The sequence below is a fragment of the Lissotriton vulgaris genome, chromosome 8 (genome assembly GCF_964263255.1).
Source record: "Lissotriton vulgaris chromosome 8, aLisVul1.2, whole genome shotgun sequence".
Taxonomy (NCBI): Eukaryota; Metazoa; Chordata; class Amphibia; order Caudata; family Salamandridae; genus Lissotriton; species Lissotriton vulgaris.
In genome coordinates this window covers 1,386,352,871-1,386,370,058 of record NC_141696.1, presented here as the reverse complement: position 1 = coordinate 1,386,370,058, position 17,188 = coordinate 1,386,352,871, and the positions used below count along the sequence as shown (strand labels likewise).

Sequence of the window (17,188 nt, the reverse complement as noted above, 5' to 3'; positions counted from 1 at the left end):
CTTTCTCACCATCTTGGAAAACCACAAATCGGAGTTCACTAATGATATGCTTTTGTGTACAATCGATGTACAAGCTCTATATACGTCAATCCCCCACAATTTGGGATTGGATGCCACCGCGTCATTTTTAATGACATCAAACATGGAAGAAGGATTGAAAGTATTCATTATGGAACTATTGAACTTCATACTGTATCACAGCTATTTTACGTGGCAAGATCAATATTTTATCCAAAGCTCTGGTACATCCATGGGCAATTGTGCCGCTCCAGCATATGCAAATTTGTTTATGTACCGGTTCGAACTGGATAACATTTTGAATAAGGAGTGCTGGACAAAGAACCTTATACTTTATAGGAGATATATCGATGATATATTTATCCTTTGGAAAGGCACACTACCTGAACTATTGCAAGCAATAGAACTTCTAAATCTGGTAAATGATCGAATAAAATTCACACACAACATACAAAACAAACAAATATCATTTTTGGATGTTGAAGTTACAAAACACAATGGAAAATTGGATACCAGTGTTTTCACAAAAACCACAGACCGCAACAACCTGTTGCATTTCAACAGTTTTCATCAACCATCCCTCAAAAGACATTTGCCGTATTCTCAATTACTAAGAATAAAACGGATTTCTTCCACTGATGAATCTCTAAAATTGAGTGTTAAAACTTGTATGGAAAAGTTCAGTGAGCGAGGAGACCCTCGAGATATTCTAGAGGAAGCAACATCAAAAATGAACAAAACAGACCGACGGGTTCTATTACAATCAAAATCCAAACCAATTACTCAAGACAGAATGGTATTTGTCTCAAAATACTCAAACGAAAGTGCTAAAATCAAACGAGCAATATTGAGAAATTGGCCTTTACTATCTATGGAAAATGATTTTAATAACATCTTTCAACATTCGCCGAGATTTGCCTACCAAAGATCAAGAAACATAAAAGAAATTTTGAACAAAAAGACACCTGCAAGACAAGAAATGTTTAAGGGGACCATCCCCTGTTTAAACTGTGGAAACTGCAATGCCATAATTAAGGGAAAAGAAATAAAACATCCGAGTAAAGGCACCACCATCCCTTTACGTGTAACAGCTACATGCCACAGTCGCAATGTCATATATCTCATCAAATGTCCTTGCGGACTGGCATATGTCGGAAAAACTGAGCGTAAAATTAAGACACGCATTATCGAACACAAAAGCAGTATTCGAACAAAGAATCTTAAATCACCATTGGCAAGCCACTTTAACAACAATAACCACACTCCCAGTCAACTTCGCTTCTTGATCTTGGAAACTGTTCCCATACTACTAGGCCGAGACAATTCCCAACACCTCTTGCGGAGAGAAGTGTTTTGGATATCGTATTTGAATACTTGTCAACCAAAAGGTCTTAATGATCGTATGGATCTAAACTGTTTTATCTAAGCAATGTAAGATATGTTAATCATGATGTACAGATCACCTCAAGATTGTGTTTCCTAAATAATTGTTACGTTCATTTTTCACTTTTTTTAAGGTATTGACTATTGCCTTTGAGGGTAGATAATTGCACTTACACCTTTTTGGTACAATTCTACCAGAATCAAATTGACCCGAATTCATAATTATTACACTTTGCGAATATATTTGTGGCCCGTTACTTGTGTTACACTCCGTTCCGGAGTTCCGCCATCTTAGAATGGTATAACTTTCCCATGAAGTTGACCGTTGTCTATGCCCATACTCACAAGCGTTTGCTTGTTTGAATGGAACTTACGGGTTAAAGACGGCAGTTCCATGAGTCGTCCTCACCGCGTTTTCTGATACAGTCTGCATCCTATTCGGACCTCGATACCTGCATCGTTGAAACTCATCACCTTCTCGGTAAGATTTTTAAGAACCAGCTACACGCTAATTGCGTATTTCTAAGCTGTTAATGATACCGTTACTCAACTTCGGGTTTCATTTTTGCATTTTAGAAAAACGACCGACTAACTCCGTAAATATCCCACAAGCTGGTCATTGATACCGGTATGTAAACCTTTGAAATTGTAATTCACGACTCTGTTTTATAATCACTATTTGCAATTCTAATCGGTGATCATGTATACTTTACAGGTCACTTACAGGTCGATTTTCAAAAACACCACTATAAAGATTCAATTGATGCGACAATTCAGGTATTACTATCCATATAACGTTTGCTTTTTTTTTTATTAACTTTATAATTCACAACAATGGACGGACAGTGAACTTTGCCACAAGACTGGTTCTCACTTATCAAAACATACTCTTTACTATCAATTTACAGACTTAAATGATTCTTTTTCATGGGTCCACAAAAATTGAGTTTTGGATTGTATATATTGCACTAAGAAGGGAAATAAGGCACTTCAAATGAGAAACCTGATTTAAAAATGTCTGTTTGAAATTGTTACTTCGACAATTGCATTACAGTTGTGTTTTTGTCCTCAACAGAATACTATGCCCCTGAAGAAGGGCACATTGCCCGAAATGCATTGGGCGTTCGATTATTTGATTTGTTAAAACGATTACAATGTTGAAGAAAGTATGATTTATCAACAAAACGAAACTTTTGAATAAAACTTTATTGAAAAGAATTGAACTTTAAGGAACATTATTTTCTGAGTGCTTTATGAGGACGTCGTTCCCTGCAGGAATAACGCTACCATATTTTTCTTTAGCAAAGTTGCCACTTTGTTGCCTTTAATCCCCTGTGCCAATAGGTTATGCTATGATAAAGACATTTGAGATGCGCTAAAAGTCTCACGCCCAGAGGTGTATCACGGTGCTAGCAAACAGAAATGGCAAGTGCAGGAGGCCCGTTTAGACTACGCAAATGCCCTCCTGGTGGGCAGTCCGGGATATTTGATGAAGAAACTGCAGGTAGTTCAAAATGCGGCAGCTAGACTACTTCTGGGACTCTCTCCAAGACAGAGTGTTCTGACCCATCTACGTCACCTGCATTGGCTCCCAGTTGAGTCCTGTCTCAAATTTAAAATGCTGTCCATTGTCCATCGGGCCCTATATGGACTTGGCCCGATCTACCTGCAGAAACGTTTCATCTTCTATAAACAATCTAGGGCCAGATGTAGGTGGCCATTTACCAGCCGGTAACGGCCGATTTCAGCCGTTACCGACGGTAAATGGGTTTTTTGGATGTAGGGGGCCAATTTTACTGAATCGGTAAATTTACCGATTCGGTAAAATACCGAATCGGTATTTTTACCGATTCTGTAACTTCTAGATGTAGGTGGGACTCTTCTGAGTCCCAAAGGCCTTTCAGATTCGGTATTTTACCACCCAATCCAATTGGGTGGTGAAATACCGAATCCAGGTGTGCATGCACACCAATGCCATGTGACAGACAGACATACCCTTAGGGCATGTCTGTGTGCCACATGGCACACATGCCTGTATTTGGGGTGCTAGAGGGTGTCAAAGTGACACCCCCTGCACCCTTGCTGGAATCGGTATTTACCGAATCGGTAAATACCGATTCGGTAATGCCCATTGATTCCTATGGGCTTCAATGCCCATAGGAATCAATGGCATTACCGAATCGGTATTTACAGAATCGGTAAATACTGAATCTTAACGATTCGGTATTTACCGATTCTGTAATACCTACACCCCCCCCCCTCTATTTTACCACTTCTTAAATACCGAATCGGTAAAATACGGTATTTAAGAAGTGGTAAAATAAAATTACCTACATCTAGGCCCTAGACAATTGCAATCATCTGACCAGCTTTTAATACAGAACCCCCGCTTTAACCGCCATAGGATGGGTGGGAGCTCTTTTACCCGCAAAGCTGGATTGGCATGGAATATGCTACCACTGGATCTTCGGAGGGTGCAGGACCCTGTGTCCTTTAAGAAGAAACTAAAAACACTGCTTTTTTGAGGTTTTTTCTTTTGATTGAAGCTTGGATTTCTTTCTGGAGTTAGCGCGAAGATACTTTGAGTAGCTGTGCGCTCTACAAAATTAATATAACATAATATTAGAATATAGAATAACCATGTTTTTAGCAGTTTTTTTTTAATGTAGAGAGATCTTGGCACATTTGAATTTGCAAAGGAAACTTCTTCCAGGAGAATGTTATGTTATGTTATGTTATGTTAATCCAGTTCATATAGCGCATGGCTACCCTAGCAACGGGGCGTCCCAGCGCTTGCAGACATGCCAGAAGGCAGAACAGCGCAGCCAGTGAGTGTATGTTAAATGGAAGAGAACAACCAGGTTTTGATTTGTTTTCGAAAAAGCATGTGGTTGGTGGTGGCCCGTACCCTTAGGGGGATCGAGTTCCAGAGCTTCGGGGCCAGATACCTGAAGGAGCGGCCACCGGCTCTACTCCTCCGGATCTTGATTGTGCGGGCAAGAGAGAGGTCCGCCGAGCGGAGGTCACGCGTGGGGACATAGAGGGAGCAGAGTCCCTGCAAGGTTTGGGGGCCAGCGCAGTACAGGATTTTATGGGTTAAGCAGAGAGTTTTAAATTGAATGCGTTGTTTGATCGGCAGCCAGTGCAGGCGTCAGAGGATCGGGGAAAGGGTGAGAGTAGGAGCTGCCACCGAATCTAAAGGTGCAAATGCGACACATTTTTTGAAGAGCTTGGTTTCGAGGATCTGAGCAAACGCATCGGCTGGTATAAACTGAATTTGTTATGGAAGTGTGTGGGAAGCCGTGTGGTTAATGCTTTGTGTGCTGAGCAGCACTGTTTTAAAATACCCCATTTCCTGTAGGGCTTTCAAAATGACTCGTTTGCTGATACTAGCAGTGTATTCCCATAGTTCAGGCGGCTAGTGATCAGTGCCTAGACTAGGGTTTTTCTTGATGACATAGGGAGCCACATGAAAGCTTTCCTAAGTAGCCGCAGAGAGGAAAAACAGGTGCCACATATGGTGCTGATTTGGTCATTCATTGAAAGTGACCAATGTAGCTTGATACCAAGATTTTTTACTACCTGCTTAGGGCGAGGGGAGGGCCTAATGAGACAGACCACCAGTCTGCTGACCAAGGCTCCTGAGACTTGCCAAACAGCATTATCTCCGTTTTTTCACCATTTAATTGGAGACAGTTGTTAGCCATCCCATCACTGATTTTCCTAATACAATCCGAAAACCTTGTTTTAGCCATATCAGGGGCTTGCCCATAAAATAACTAGTTAGGTGTCATTAGCCTAAGACACAATCTCAAATCCAGGATCTGACAATCTACACGAGCGGGCCATGTAGACATTGAATAACGTTGGGTTCAGGGAAGAACCCTGTGGGACTCCTCTGTTAACCCGCATAGAGGGGGAACTAAAGAAGTGTAAAGTGATGGTTTGGGTACGATTGCTAAGAATATTCCTGAGCCAGTGTGGTGCTCTGCCCTGTATACCTGCATCGTGCAGTCTGCGGATTAGAATGGAATGTGAGGCCATGTTGAACGTTGCAACAGATCCAGCATTACCGGAATACCTGCATCCAAGGAGAGTCTAATGGATCTGTTACTGCAACTAGAGCAGTTACCATGCTGTGCATTGCTCTAAACCCCGATTCTCAGGGGTCTAGGAACTTGTGTTCTTCCAGATATGCGGCCAGTTGTTTGTTTATGTGTGATTCGAGAAACTTTCCTAACAGGGGAAATAGAGAGATGGGGCAATAATTGGAGAGGATATCAGGGTTGGCATTAGACTTTTTTAGTATAGGAGTTACTTGAGCAGACTTCCACTTATCTGGAAATGAGGCCAAATCTAGAGAAAGATTGAAAAGATCAGTAATGTCAGGTGTATTGTTTAAGAACATGTACAAAACAATACAATAAAAAACAATTTCTAAAGCGCACAACTGCCTCTGAAGAGGGGTCCCGGCGCTAGCGGCCTAGGTCAGATGAGAAAAAAGTTCGTTTGCAGAGTTGAAGAGAAAGATTTTCAGGTTTTTTCAAAAACTTGCTTCAAAGGGAGTAAGCCTAAGGCTGGGAGGAAGGGCCAGCAGTAGGGAAGGTGAATAATCTTTCTCCTCTCCTTGCTTTGCGCACCCGAGGAATTTGACGTAGCCTTTGGCTACTGGATCTTAGGGAACAGGATTGGGAGTAGGCTAAAACCCTAAGCTGCAAGGTCCTAAAGGCTATGGTGAGCACCTTAAATTGGGCTTACTTCGCCACAGGCAGCCAGTGAAGGTGTCACAGATGGGGTGTTATAGATTGAGAGATGGGAATTTTCGAGACAATCTAGCCGCCTCATTTTGTACGATTTCCAGGTGACGCAGCAAGTAAGCAGACAAACCCAAATAAAGACTATATGCATAGTCTCATTTTGGATGTCACTAACACTTGTCCTTTGGGACAGGGTGAATCATTCTTCTTAAAGACTTATGGGTGGCGAAACAGATGGCTGTGACTCTTTTTACTCAGGAGAAAAAGAAAGGTTGGAGTAAAAAATGACTCCAAAATTCATAGCAGTTACAGCAGTGAATTTGAGAAACAAACCTTCAAAGAAAGATGGAACAGTCCTGGGTGGGGTTGTTTTAAAGAAACTTCCACATATCACGGTTTAAAATACTGCTCCAAAGCTACAAAAGACAACAATCAGTTGAACACTAACAAAGTTCACAGGACTGCCAGCTGATACTATAAAGCTTACTTAAAAAATATGGAAACATTCAATCTATTTTTTTTTCTTTCAATCAGGCAAAATGAAGGACTATCTTTATAATATTACTGTTAAAATATATGTTGCTTTAAAACACTTTATAAATAGTTATAGTAAGAATATGTTATTGTACCCGCTGGTAAAGTGAGAGTCAACTTTTGCATTGATATAATAGTGATTAATTCAGGTTTACTTTAGTTAGCATTACTAGGCCACACTAGGCGGCAAAACTAAAGGGTGCATGCTTATTTTGTAGAAACGCGCAGAGAACGATCAGGTTTTGTTTTGCTTTCAAAAAATCATTAAATTTCCGCTGAAAACCATGGCCTCAATTTGCATGTGAGAAGATAATGTTTCAGTATCTTCTCTGAGAAAGGATGCACACTATGACCAACCAAAGCAAGATTTTCAGTAGTTACCACTCAAATATACCAAGTGCCATTACCAGCCGAAATACTGGGAAAACGTTCATCAATATTAAATGCCTCCCCTTGACTTATGAAGTAACATTCAAATCTTGACATGCCCTGTGGCACAAAGGACACAAGCACAGCAGTATATCTCCCCAGCTCAGCTAAAATTATCATTCACCAGTTTCTGAAAATGCTAACTTTTCTATCTAATACCACTTTCCACTTGTCCAGAAGAAAATCAATTTTTTATTACTGCCTTTAAAATGTCCGTTTTCAGTTTTTAAGAACTGCTCAGTCCCAAAACATCAGCTTGTCATTTTCTTTTTTTTCCCATCATGTATTCCCATGTATAAATGACTCATGTGGACAGACTACTTTGAATTCCCAGGTATTACAGTCATATGCCAAGAATGCTCACCATAGCACCACGGATGCCTGTATTATGCCAGTAATGCCCACCATTATACTAAGGCCACAATTGTGCCAAGCTGGAAACCATAAGGCTCAAGAATCAGACCATATATCAGTTATGACCATTAATATGCCAAGAAGAGGTACATATAGGCAAGTTGCGCTCTTAGTATGTCTATGATGGCTGCCTGTATACCACAACTAGACCAAAAAAAATCAAAAATATTCAAGAATTACCATTAGTATGCCATTGGCACTGTTATGCCAAGAATGGACACAATTATGCCAGAGATAACACTCTTATGATGGGGGATAGCATATATATTTGGCGGTTCTTGGCACCAGGCATAGTTTCAGGATGCAATAGTGTTTATTATGGACACACACATAAATGTTGATGAATGTCTTAATTTTCTCTGGTCTGGATCATACCCTGTTCTCCTCAGCTGATCATGCATCCAACTGATACGTTTTCACTCTGACTCCTGCAGTCCCGCACTTTGGTGGGTCTGCACTGATTACGGCTCAGGCTACTGCTGCCATACTTTTGTGATGGTACACTGTTCACACACATGTTGTGACTGCTAAACGAGGGACTACAACATGATCAATCTACTTGTGGCTTAATTATATTGAGACTGGATACAGACTGTCATTCTAAGGGTCTTGAGATGATCAGTGCTGCCTTCTTTAATAGGCACCTACTCTCTGAATTTGATACTGAATTTGACTTCACCTCAGAAGGCTACTATGAAGGTACTGGTGAGCTACCAGAAGCTTCCGAGCTACTTGTTGAAGACCCCTGTTCTAATGTTACAACACTGCAAGTTCACTCAGCTGAGCCTCCGCTGACATGTCAATGTTATGTATGTGCAAATGCAGTTCATTGTTTTTTCTCGGGTTTTGTATTAATAAAAAGTATGATTTCTTCTGTGCAACAAATTATGTGCACAGTTAGCCAATGAAAATAACGTACAAGTAGGAGTTGTTTTCAAGTTAAGTAGCATTTTAGTGCTGCTTTTACGTAATGATATGCTATGAAAAGTGTGTTCTTTTTTTATTCAGAAAATTATAAAAACTTTTGCATTTTGGGAAAGAGTCAGGTTCTTTTTCATTCTGTTCCATTCATGTACCGCTTGTGGGTGCTTAGAGAGGGCTAGATGCATGTGATCAATTCTGCATTACAGGTGTATTTTCTATTATTTAATGGATTGCCAGATGTGCAGCGCTTACTTGATTTCCTAGAAGCACATTGTATTATTATGGTCTTTGGATTATGCTAACTTCCCTTTAATTACTTGACTTTTGCTTTATTTTAAGGATACTATTATTTGAATAAACCTAGAATACTGATAACTGTAAAAAACATTGTTGCGCAGGTAGTCTTAATGATTTTGTCTGCCCATTAAAATTAAGGAGTCTCTTTTTCTGATGGTAGTTTGGGAAGTCTCATGGCATGGAGAAGGGCTTGCTCCCAGTGAATGCCCAGATACTACGGATGAGCATACAGTTTTTTCAATAGTTACGGACTGTCTCATTGATGGTTATCTGAGTATATGCATCCTGCCCCTGGGTATATAAGACAAACATTTTGGTCGCCTATGGATATTTCTGCCTTAGAAACAGGTGCTCGGCTCACCCTGCCAGCCTTAGGCTCCGCTTAGTGTACCCTCTGCCAATAGCACATGTAAGTGAATTTATCCAGGGAGTCACACACAGCCCTTAGTCCTTCTGCCCCAGTAACTCTTCCAGTTTTTTTGCCTGTACATCTCCTTCCTCTGCAAACTGCATTATCTTTGATTAGAGACATGTTCTTTCTAACTCGTACCTGACAAAGTATACCTTATTTATAGAGGCTCCGAAAATAATTTCATGGCATCCCATTCATTAGAACACAAAGAACCCTTCTATTGACCAAGGGTGCAAAAGCATTCTATATTAGTGCAGACATACGTCCGAAAATCTTGGTTCCCCCAAAGCCTCTGTTTGAAGACTTCATATGGGTACTTCATATCTTTTCCTAGCCTATGTTGACAAACCTATCGTGATTTGGAACTGGTCAGATAGTTTTCTCTCCTGGTATGTAGCCTCAGCGTATTTCCCATAGTAAATGTTTAAATCTATCCTACCGTGTGATTTATGAGGTTCTTAGCGAATGAGAAGGCTGGAGCATACTACCTTGTGCAATGCACCAATCAGAGCAACTCTCCCTATGGCATTTTTATATGTTGTCTTGAGAAGCATCAGCCTGTATACCCATTCTTCGAACAATTAAAGTGCCCTGTCTAGATTTCTATGACATCCAAGTATGGGATAACCACTTCTGGCATGCCCTGGAAGAAAGCCAGTTCCATAACCATTGGGGATATACACATTCATAAAGCACATTCAGTGGCCATCTAGTAGCTCCTATTCCAACCAACATCTTCCATTACAGTCTGTGTTGAAATTTTGAACCCTTAATAGCAAGGGGCCATCGTCCCTTTTGAACTACCCACTTCAGTTATACCAAATAGGAGGATGAAAAAATTGAAAACTGCATTTCTTAGCCAGTTGAGGTGCTCCACTGTATTCAGATGTGTCTCCTGTAGAAACACCAAACTGCCCATCTGTTGTCTCAAATATGAGAAGGAACAATGTCTCTTGTGAAAACTCTTGGAACTCCGTACATTTCTTAATTTCAAATCGTTTTTAAAAAAGTTTTAGAGAAAAAAAAAGAAGAAAAGTGATACAAAAAGCAAGAGACAGTGAACATAAGGAATACAAAAGCCAAACAGAATGTAACTAAAGTAGTTTGTAAGAGATGCAGACAGGTATTGTCGACAGCCTTAGTAGTTTTGTAGTATTATGATATCAAAATGTATGTTAAGCATTCCTGATACAATAAAGACAGTGCTATTTCGGATAGCATGAATTTCAACACAGTAGTTTGCCTTTGGGATGGGAGTGTCCCAGTACCCTCTGCTTAATGAATGGTCTGCTATACAACAATAACAAAAATAGTTATTTAATGTAAAATAACACAAGTGGCTCACCAAATGGTTTCATGGATGACTTGAGAGAGATATCGGTGTTAACTATTCAAGGTGAGTATGTTGTATTGGGTGGTATATGTCCTTGAAGAGCATCACGGAGGCTTATAAATGAAGGAGGAAAAGTCCATGGCATTTCACATTTTTCTGTTGTTTGAATGATTTGTGGAGATTGGCAGGACAGTGTTATCAGCACCTCTCAGGAATATTAGCAAATCCTGCCACATTTTAAAGTTGACTTGTTTGAAGTTCTTCCAATTGCCCTAGATTATTTTGCATGCTAAAATGAGCATTAAGTTAAGTAAGTCTTGTTCATTGTCATACCATATTTGTGGGTCTAAGAATCCTAGCAAGATATAGGACAATTCTCTGTTTGGTATGATTTGTAGAGTGTATGTTATGTATTCATACATCTTAACCCAGAATGGTTGTAGGATCGGACAATAAAATAACATATGTGGAGGTCTCCTGTGTAGCATTCACAGTACCAGCATAAGGACGATTGAATGAGGTTAAATCTGTGTAGTTTAGCTGGAGTCCAGTAGGTTCTATTTATGATCATGTACTTCGTTTGAGAGAGTATGAGAGAATTTGTTCCTAAAGGGAGTCATGTGTATACGTTTCCAGTTAAACTAAATAGATGTGAAGTTGGGTTATGCTTGCCATCTCTTTTTGTTGACTCTAAGGTTCTTACAAGGTTTGGATAGAAGTAGTTTGTATATGTTGGACATCAACCATGCTGCTCCTGGTTTGCACAATAAGGCAGTTTTGTAATGTCTAAAGTTGGGGAAACGCATACCTCCTCCCTTTTTTGTCTGTTTGGGTTTTACCAGCGATATTCTAGATTTTTTCCCTTACCACATAAAATTGGCGATTGCTTTATTGGTCCCAACCATCTTTATCACCGCTGAGATTCTGGATTCTTCTTTCTTAATTCCAAGCCTTGATTTCACTATCTGTGAACGCTCCACTTGCCAATCAGGCCAGGATCAATATACAATGAACCCAAGCACAATTAACCAAGTTAGTGTAATTTTTATAAGACATCCCTATGCTCCTAGAGTGAAGATTACCCGAAATCATTCCCTGCAAAACATACTCCATAGAAGCAGTACCCTGCAGGTTATTCACCCACCTAATGTGTCCTTGTGTAGCAAAAACAAATGAAATAAATGAAAATCCATCCAATTAACCACAAGCAGCAACACCTATATGTGGGAAAAGAAACAAGGAAACCCCTAGACAGGCCACAGCATGGGGGTTGGAGATGGAACACCCAGCACAATTCTGGTTCAGGGAAGACTTGGTTTGGCAGTTCCGGCAGGACTGTTCCCAAGAGGCACCGGGTCAAGACTGATTTGTATACAGTTGGTTCTGAACTGAGGTGGCGTAGAGAGCTAAAGAATGATGATGGATTCAACCCAGATCTGTAACTGGAGGTGAGTGTCTGAAAAGTTTCAGCGCTCCGTCCATCATCTCCTTGTGTTTACCCAGCACAATCCTTATATCAAAGAACAATGGTTCCAGTGGTATAGTAAAAATAATATGAATTAAATATATAGCTTAATAGCGATAGATATTAGCACCAAGGCCGTCGACGCAACAAGGAATTGAACCTTTAAAAAAAGTGTCTCCGACAGTGTAGAATCACTTTAATAATCAATTATTTTCTCCTTGGTCTTTTTCCTTTTTTTATGTATCCAATAAAAAACCACTGCGCCCCTATGTAGCCTATGTTATGTGTATTGTTATTTTGGTTTCACTGATACACTTGGGACACTGTGCACTTGTTTATGAATTGTTTATGTATTTGTAGGCACCGAACTGTATGACATATTTAAACAGAGTTTATATAATGAAGTAAAAACATGATAGAAATATACATAATTGGTCATGCATTCCTTTCCGCCATCCTTGTCAACCCTTGGTGCTAATATCTATCGCTATTAAGCTATATATTTAATTCATATTATTTTTACTATACCACTGGAACCATTGTTCTTTGATATAATTGTTGGCCCTGGTTCCTATGTGAGTAGGGTTTCCCTTGTTTTCTTTGAATACCCAGCACAATCCAGCATGTGGACTGTTAAAAGGGAACCAAGTGGTAAAATTACAATTTATCCTTTGCCCTTCAAACTTACCAAAATACATCAACTATAACCATACGGAAACAGAGTCTAAAGATTCCAATCTCCATATGATTTTCAGCCTCAACGGGAAAACTCATTCATAATGCAACCACATCCTATCCTTCGCAACAGGTAAATGTGTCATCCAATTGTGGATCTAGTTCTTATCTTAAAACTTTTATGCGCATTTATAAAAAAGTGACAATGTTGCCTAGAGGATGTAAACATTCAATATGACGGACTGGAGAAGGACCTTTGTATGCAGCAGGCATCAACTGTCTTAAATAAATAAATATAATTCAAAAACGGTGGAAGGAATGACTCAGTGTTCGTCATGATTTACTTTGTTCCACTCTGCACTGTTCAAGGTGCCACTGTAGATACAAGTCAAAAAGTAATTCCCTTTGGGCGAATTAATATTAGTATATAAGCACTCACAAACATACAGTGAACTGAACAGTACCCCACATGTAACAAGGAAGCAATGAAAATAGGTGATCATTTCAATACACGTGAAAACACACTGGAAAAATATAGTATTAAAACAATTTATTTGCATACATTACATTAATTAAAAACTGAAAATTGGGAAACACATACAGGACGAAACAATAATCAATAAAATCAACATTCCAATAAAAAGGAGTTTACAGGAAAAAGGACTAAACTCAAACACAAAACAGTAATTTTGAATTTTCCTTAAATTATAATCCTGAATTAACTCCTTGGGCATCGACGCGTTTCGGCGGTATAGTTAATTTGGAGCCGCCTTCATCAGGACAATGTGTATATATAGTTTCCCAATACTTCTCATGCAAGCAAAAGAATCTAGCAGTGTATCATAAGGGGTGTTCTGCCTCCTTATCGTTTGGTAGAGATATTCGTCCAGCGAATTATCTTCTTTATCTACTCAGACTTCTGATTAAAAATAGTGGCGACAGCATTTATATAGATTTCAGTAACGTTGACGCATCCAGCATAATGACTGGGGCAAGAAAATTAAAATCGCTGCGTCTAAACACGCGGTAATTCTGTAGACACTATCGACTTCCACCAGGTGATGGAGCGGTTAGTGAGCCGGTAATACGAGCAGACATCCACGCGGGACGTTCGAGGTATCAAGTCAAGAGGGTGAACACAGAGGGAATTGCCTCGTGTCGTGGGTATTCTACTGGAACCCTGAACCCTGAACTTCACTAAGCTCACTAACCGCTACCAAACGATAAGGAGGCAGAACACCCCTTATGATACACTGCTAGATTATTTTGCTTGCATGAGAAGTATTGGGAAACTATATATACACATTGTCCTGATGAAGGCGGCTCCAAATTAACTATACCGCCGAAACGCGTCGATGCCCAAGGAGTTAATTCAGGATTATAATTTAAGGAAAATTCAAAATTACTGTTTTGTGTTTGAGTTTAGTCCTTTTTCCTGTAAACTCCTTTTTATTGGAATGTTGATTTTATTGATTATTGTTTCGTCCTGTATGTGTTTCCCAATTTTCAGTTTTTAATTAATGTAATGTATGCGAATAAATTGTTTTAATACTATATTTTTCCAGTGTGTTTTCACGTGTATTGAAATTATCACCTATTTTCATTGCTTCCTTGTTACATGTGGGGTACTGTTCAGTTCACTGTTTGTTTGTGAGTGCTTATATACTAATATTAATTCGCCCAAAGGGAATTACTTTTTGACTTGCGTCAACTGTGGAACCCTATCCCTTTGGTTTTGGGGTCCCTCTCTCTTTTATTAGAGAGCCACTGTAGATACACAAAGGGCAATTATTGAAGCCTTTGCAACACATTACGAGGGCCTCTACCGTTCTCGCCTACGGGTCCCCATGGCTGACATAACTGCATATTTATCGGACCTCCCTCTGCAAGAGATAAACGACACGCAGCATGATGAGCTTGGAGCGCCGCTTACGTCGGAGGAACTCCAAACGGTCATCTTTTCCCTTTCCAACGGTAAATCCCCAGGGCCGGACGGGCTACCTGCGGAGTTCTATAAAGCCTACGCTATTATATTAATACCTGAACTACTGCGTATATTTGGGGCGGCAATTACTGACTCTGCTCTCCCTCCTTCCCTAAACGAGGTGACCTTGGTATCACTCCTGAAGCCAGGCAGAGACGAGACCAATATGGGCTCGTATAGGCCATTGGCTCTCCTTAACACTGATTACAAGATCTTGGCATCCGCGCGGGCCCAGCGATTGGCGCCCTTGATGCCCACCTTGGTTCACGCTGACCAAAACGGTTTTGTGCCGACTCGCAGCACGTCGTATAACATTAGACGGCTGTTCAAGGTGCAGAGTCTAGCCACACCTCGATGGCCTCGCTCGGGATGCCTGATACTCGACCTCGAGAAGGCGTGCGACTCTGTGGAGTGGCCCTACGTGATATCGGTATTGAGAAATTACGATTTGGGCGACAACTTCCTCCAGATGGTGGAACTCCTGTACCAGAGTCCCACGGTCCGAGTTCGCACAGGTGGGCTGCTCTCGAACCCTATTAGGGTACGCAGGGGAACCAGGCAGGGGTGCCCCCTCCCCCCTCTAATCTTTGCTCTCGTGATGGAGCCTTTGGTGGCCCAGCTTCGAGCCTCCGGAGCCGACTGGGGTATTCCTTTAGCTGACAGAACTCATGTGGTGTCACTATATGCTGATGACTTATTACTTTACATCAGAGATGTGACTTGCTTTCCCCCCCCGACGCTCACGCGCATTTTCCGTACATTTGGAGAGATGTCGGGACTCAAGGTAAATTGGGCAAAGTCTGGGGTGTACTCCTTTGACGCTGCCACGCCGTAGTGCGCTATTACGGTCCTAGAGGAACGTCTTGTATGGTATACGACAACTTTCCGCTATCTAGGGATATACATGTACCGAAACCCCACTGACGTCTTAGAAGGCAATCTAGTAAAGGCAATCTCCTCCCTTAGGGCGCAGGTAACCTTCTGGAGCTCACTACCGCTCAATGTCCCGAGCCGAATTACTCTAACAAAAATGATAATGTTGCCCAAACTGCTGTATTTCTAGGCTAATCTTCCTGTTTACGTCCCTACCCAAATATTCCACGAATTGGAGACGTTGGTCAGAAAATTGATATGGAACGCGGGAAGGCCCAGGGTAGCGCTGAAGACACTCTACAGAGGCTGGGGGACTGGCAGTCCCCAGCCAGGAGCTTTATTATTTAGCCGCGCAGCTGCAGTGGGTGACCTACTGGTTAAGTGGGAAAAATCTGGGGGACACAGCCACGGACATCACGATCATGACAACAGCTCAAGTACACGCCCTATTTCACCCATTGGCTAAAACCCGCTGCCCAGAGCAACTACACCTAGCAGTGGCGCGGAAGTGTTATATTAGAAGTTTGAAGCTTACAAGCTCCACAAAACCGTATGCTCCGAACCTACCATTACTAGGGACTCCCTGGGTTTCCCTGGGAGGACGGAGTGCTTGCAGAAGCGGCATTGAGCAGCTGGACACGGGCTGAGCTGGATACACTAGGGGAGCTGTTTGCCGAGAGTGCCTTAATTCCATTCGAGGCGCTAGCTACGGATGCGGGGCTGCCGGTGGGACAGTTCCTGATGCATGCAACACTCATACACACACCAACACGGGGCTGGGGCTACCTCACAGTGGAATTGCCGACCCATCTACTGATTCAGTATTTACATGTTATGGGGAACGGGTCTCACGTGGTACACTGGCTGGCACAAGCCTTGCACATGCATACACAGTTTTCCCCCTAACGCCTACGAGACAAGTGGACGGAGGATAGGGGACTGGAGTGGTGTGACAGGGAGTGGGCGGCGGTTTTGGCAGGAGCACTTCACATCCCACGCAATTCCCGTTTCAAATTCATACAGTACTATATTATACACCGCGCGTACTTATCCCCAGACAAGATAAACCGATATTTCGGACTGACCACAGCGGCATGCCCTAGGTGCGGCCTGGGGGATGCCAATTTACTACATATGCTCTCGTCTTGCTCTCACTTACAAGACTATTAGAAAGCGGTATTGACCTCCCTGGCGGCAGGGACGGGGGTGGGTTACAACACACATGGGAGACATGTCTGTTGGGCCTCTACAAACGAACGAAACAGACGAAGGTTCCAGACAGATTTTGGGATCTTGGTTTAATTACAGCGAAAAGGCTTATTACTAAGCGCTGGAAGATCAGCGAGCCCCCTCAAGCAATACACTGGCGTCACTCCTTTGATAATTGGGCGAGTGCGGAGAGTGTAGCTTTACACAGGGAAGAAACGGTGGGGCTCCGGGCGTACCCCATAGCCCAGGCCTGGGATGACATTCTGACCGCTTTTCACAGGCGTGCTTACAAGGGGGTATTACTTAGACAAATTCCCCCTTTGCTTACTGCCTTGACGCTGGCGCCTTCTTTGGAGACTGACCCGAATAGTGTTCCTACGCCTACACCTTAGCGAGAGGAAGTGCGCTGTTGCACCATACCTGGAAAGTACACCTGCGGCGACCTGATGGGGTCAGACCTTTGTAACGCCAGAGCAGAGAC

At 41.7% G+C, this 17,188-nt stretch overlaps 1 protein-coding gene across 3 annotated transcripts in view; it reads right to left on the bottom strand.

Annotated features, from left to right (window-relative positions):
• Positions 1–17,188, bottom strand: part of DOP1B (DOP1 leucine zipper like protein B) — an 870,802-nt gene that overhangs the window by 849,337 nt on the left and 4,277 nt on the right. Inside the window, exon 1 of one of the 3 annotated variants that reach the window (XM_086935395.1) lies at positions 6,492–6,574. The exons of the other annotated variants lie outside the window; for them this stretch is intronic. The gene's annotated coding sequence lies outside the window, so the exon portion shown is untranslated. Of the gene's footprint in view, positions 1–6,491; positions 6,575–17,188 lie in introns of those variants that run through there. 3 annotated transcript variants of the gene reach the window in all.